General features: G+C 38.9%; 1 long non-coding RNA gene across 1 annotated transcript; it reads left to right on the forward strand.

Moving 5' to 3' along the window:
- Window positions 1-3,056: 3,056 nt before the first annotated feature.
- On the forward strand, window positions 3,057-3,993 carry LOC136237229 (uncharacterized). The gene is made up of 3 exons (XR_010692348.1): window positions 3,057-3,653; window positions 3,735-3,828; window positions 3,924-3,993. It is a non-coding gene; the product is annotated as an uncharacterized lncRNA (long non-coding RNA).
- The last annotated feature ends 926 nt before the right edge of the window (window positions 3,994-4,919 follow it).

Genomic DNA, 4,919 nt, shown 5'->3' on the forward strand with positions numbered 1-4,919 from the left:
CTAGCTGATCTCTCTACAGGGTGACTTGTTTCTAGCTGAACTCTCTACAGGGTGATTTGTTTGTAGCTGAACTCTCTACAAGGTAACTTCTTCTAGATGATCTTTCTACAGGGTGATTTGTTTGTAGCTGAATTCTCTGCAGGGCAATTTATTGCAGCTGAACTCTCTACATGGTAGTTTCTCTGTAGCTGAACTCTCTACAATGTGACTTCTTCTAGCTGAACTCTCTACAGGGTGACTTGTTTCTAGCTGATCTCTCTACAGTGTAACTTGTTTCTAGCTGAACTCTCTACAGGGTGATTTATTTGTAGCTGAATTCTCTACAAGGTAACTTCTTCTAGCTGATCTTTCTACAGGGTGATTTGTTTGTAGCTGAATTCTCTACAGGGCGATTTGTTTGCAGCTGAACTCTCTACATGGTAGTTTCTTTGTAGCTGAACTCTCTACAATGTACGTACCTTCTTCTAGCTGAACTCTCTACAGGGTGACTTGTTTGTAGTTGAATCCTCTACAGGGTGATTTATTTGTAGCTGAACTCTCTACAAGGTAACTTCTTCTAGCTGATCTTTCTACAGGGTGATTTGTTTGTAGCTGAATTCTCTGCAGGGCAATTTGTTTGCAGCTGAACTCTCTACATGGTAGTTTCTTTGTAGCTGAACTCTCTACAATGTAACTTCTGAACTCTCTACAGGGTGACTTGTTTGTAGCTGAACTCTCTACAAGGTAACTTCTTCTACCTGAACTCTCTACAGGGTGACTTGTTTGTAGCTGAACTCTCTACAAGGTAACTTCTTCTAGCTGATCTTTCTACAGGGTGATTTGTTTGTAGCTGAATTCTCTACAGGGCGATTTGTTTGCTGCTGAACTCTCTACATGGTAGTTTCTTTGTAGCTGAACTCTCTACAATGTGACTTCTTCTAGCTGAACTCTCTACGGGTGACTTGTTTCTAGCTGATCTCTCTACAGGGTGACTTGTTTCTAGCTGAACTCTCTACAGGGTGATTTGTTTGTAGCTGAACTCTCTACAAGGTAACTTCTTCTAGCTGATCTTTCTACAGGGTGATTTGTTTGTAGCTGAATTCTCTACAGGGCGATTTGTTTGCAGCTGAACTCTCTACATGGTGGTTTCTTTGTAGCTGAACTCTCTACAATGTAGCTTCTTCTAGCTGAATTCTCTACAGGATGACTTGTTTCTAGCTGATCTCTGTACAGGGTGACTTGTTCCTAGCTGAACTCTCTACAGGTGATTTGTTTGCAGCTGAACTCACTTACATGGTGGTTTCTTTGTAGCTGAACTCTCTACAAAGTGACTTCTTTTAGCTGATCTATCTACAGGATGACTTGTTTCTAACTGAACTCTCTACAGTATGATCTGTTCATAGCGGAACTTTCTACTGGGTGATTTGTTTGCAGCTAAACTCTTTGCATGATTGTTTCTTTGTAACTGAACTCTCTACAATGTGACTTCTTCTAGCTGATCTCTCTACAGGATGACTTGTTTCTAACTGAACTCTCTATAGTGTGATCTGTTCATAGCGGAACTTTCTACTGGGTGATTTGTTTGCAGCTAAACTCTTTGAGAGAATAAACGTCTTAATGATTAAGACAAAATATACATTACGGGGCCTAGACACAGGGGTACCATGTGCTGATGGATCAGTACAGGAGCCCTGGCAAGACTTACATTAACTAAAAGTAACAATACACCAAAAAAAAAATCTATATCTACATATATGTAATACTTAAAGTTTATAAAAGGTGGTCTAAAAGATCCCAGCCCGGGGAGGCTCTAGAATTAAAAATTCTGTAAGAACAGGACACAGCAATGCGCATGATTGTTTCTCTGTAACTAAACTCTCTACAAGGTAACTTCTTCTAGCTGATCTCTCTACAGGGCAATTTGTTTGTAGCTGAGTTCTCTACAGGGTGATTTATTTGAGCTGAACTCTCTACATGATGGCTTCTTTGTAGCTGAACTCTCTATTAGGTACCTTCTTCTAGCTGATCTGACTACAGGGTGACTTGTTTGTAGCTGAATTCCCTACAGAATAACTTGCAATGTAATATAACTGAGTAAATTATACATGCAGCTGAATGCTTTATTAGGGTGACTGTTCTATTAGAGTATCTCGATCTCACATTTGCTGCACGTAGTTGCCTTTCGAATCATAACTCAGTGCTTTGTAATCCGATTCTTCTGTACTACTGCAAGAACTTTCCATGATGATTATTCCAGCTACATACTGATTTTCAGCTCGTTGCTCTAAGCGGTTTGCCTGGTAGACACGAAAACTAATAGTTTTTTTATTCATAAAATCGATCGCGTAATTTTGACACAGGTTGGGTTTTGTGTCTTATCTCCATGGTCTTTATCCCGATTCCTTTCAAACCACAAAAAGGCACTCCTACGATGGTTGCTCCATCTACATATCAATTTTCAACTGATTCCTCCAAGGGGTTTACCCTGTAGGCGTGACGGACCTTCGACCTTATTTTACACAAATAATCGGTCATAACTCCGTGAATGTTCATCGGATTCCTACCAAAGTTGGTACGGAGATCCGCCTTAATGAGCCCTTTAAGTGTGCCAAATTTCAGCCCAATCCGAGCACGCATTCGTGTTTTATGGCGAATTTTGCGAAGTGTGCGAAAGGAAGATGAAGGAGAAAAAAAAACGAAGAAATTAAAACGAAATTTTGTTCGCTCGTATCTCGAAAATGGCTGGAGCGATTTTCTTCAAATTTGGTATGTAGACTCCCCTAACTGGGCGGCACGTCTCTAGCAAATTTACTTCCAATCGGATAAGGGATCACAGAGGTACATAGGTGTGAAAATTGCGTTTTCTTTCTTCCTGTTAATATACTCACGGTGTGGCGCGCCGGCTTCTTGGGCCGCACGACACACTATCGTGTGTCTTGATGTAGTGAAGGTTAACATTGGCTGTCAAGACATTGAAATAGATCAGAGCGTTCCTTTCCAAATATCCGACATTCAATTTGCCATAGAAAAAGTAAGTGATTTTCGATCTTAAAATGACAAGCTTAAATTTCCTCTGATTTCCTTCTGCTATAGCTCATCTTAATCGCTATTCACTGCTCTTTCCAAATCTGGTTCGAATCTGAGGTATCTATCACGTGTCATGGGTTATTATGCCTTTTATTGCATGACTCCAAAACACTCAATACAAAATGTATGGGGAAATCTGGTCAGTTTAGGCCATTTTGACAAGCCAAAATTTCCGTGAATTGGACTCCGTTTGGCATCATTGTACTTGCAGAGAGTTGCTCTAGATGTATCAAATTCAGAAAGTTACTAAACAGACTCGAGATAGGCGGTACACGATAATTAATTAAATTTTTAATAATTTTTCAATTGAAATGTATTGGACATGCCTGTTCCAGATGGAATTTTTGCCATGAACAAAAGTATAGCAAATGTCCGCAAACTTCTTGATATGCCTGTCTATTCGGGTCTCTGTGTAACAATGTCAACTGTTTAAACAAATAAAATCCCCAAATGTTTATTTTGTGTAAAAAGTGACAAATTTAAGTGTATTGCATTTAAGGCTCACCTATCTGTTTTTACAGGCAATCTAGTCATTGTGATTTACCCACCAACAGTGGATGTGGTTGTGATACTTAACTCTGAACCAGGTAGGACCCTTATTAGTATTGTGAATTTTGGATCAGTTTACATACAGAATTCAAGGAATTATATGGTGTTTTCTATTGTAGTGCTCAATGTTGTGAGGTCAAAAGGTGTCATGAATTTCTACATGATTAGTTGATATTGTACTATCTCATATGATGGTAACAAACTAATACCCAGGTCAGTTTACGTGTTGTGCGTATAGTATTAATGTTTTCCTAGTACACAGATTCTTTGATATATTGTATGTATTAATGACACTGTTGGTTTTGCAGGCGCCATCTGGTCATAGCAGTTCACGTACTAGCAGTCGGATGTAGTCATGGTAAGTCATGTTTGACCAGGTAAAAAAGGCTTGCTTGTTGTTTTACAGGACTGGTATCTTGTGTTGTCAGAATATGTGTTTTGTGGTGACCACAAGCCCAGCCCTAGTGATAATTGGCCAGTTGTCTGATTAGCAGCTTTGACTTAAGGTATGTGCACAAGCTCACAGCAATTGTTTCGTAAGTTGTACTTTTATGCACTATAGTGTAACTTAATGTTACTTAAGATCAGGTATTGGTTGTAAAATGGATTAAACAATATATCAGGCATTTGCTTAGCTTAAAAGTGGGAATTGCGACAATTGCAATCCTGAATTTCCTGTTGTATAGCTAAGAAATATATTTAACATGTACATGTTGTACATTCTGTTTGGTGGCCACTTGTTGTTTGACAGGTCTCCTCATGTTCATGTTTACATACTTAGGCACCAAACACATTTACGTTACCTCTGGTACACCAGATTCACTTATAGCCTTGAATATAATTTTTAATGTTTAATTCAGTGCCTGCATGCTTGTTCTTTTACAGGGCTCACTTAATCTTGTGTCATCATGAAGACATCTAAGAAATGATCACTTGGTGTTAAACTGATGTTTATTAAATTTTTGTTATGTGTTATAATAGCACTGTTACATATTTACTCTACTGCAAGAAATTTTCATGAATTCTGCAGCCATCTTACCCACAATTAGAATTGCCTTATTAGTAGCTGTCACGGCAGTTCACACTTCCACAGCAGTTTCACACTTCCACAAAGCACCATCAGTGTAAGGCAGAGCTTGTGTTGTGGCTTTCATTATGTATGTAATGTAGGGCAACAAATTTTGTCTGAAATGTGGTTTGTGACCGTGTACATGAGTTTTTGTCATTCCACACAACTTGCAAAATATTTCTTGCATCATAAGTGGTGCATGGCACTAAATGGAGTATTGACTAACGACCTTACC

The sequence above is a fragment of the Dysidea avara genome, chromosome 10 (genome assembly GCF_963678975.1).
Source record: "Dysidea avara chromosome 10, odDysAvar1.4, whole genome shotgun sequence".
Taxonomy (NCBI): Eukaryota; Metazoa; Porifera; class Demospongiae; order Dictyoceratida; family Dysideidae; genus Dysidea; species Dysidea avara.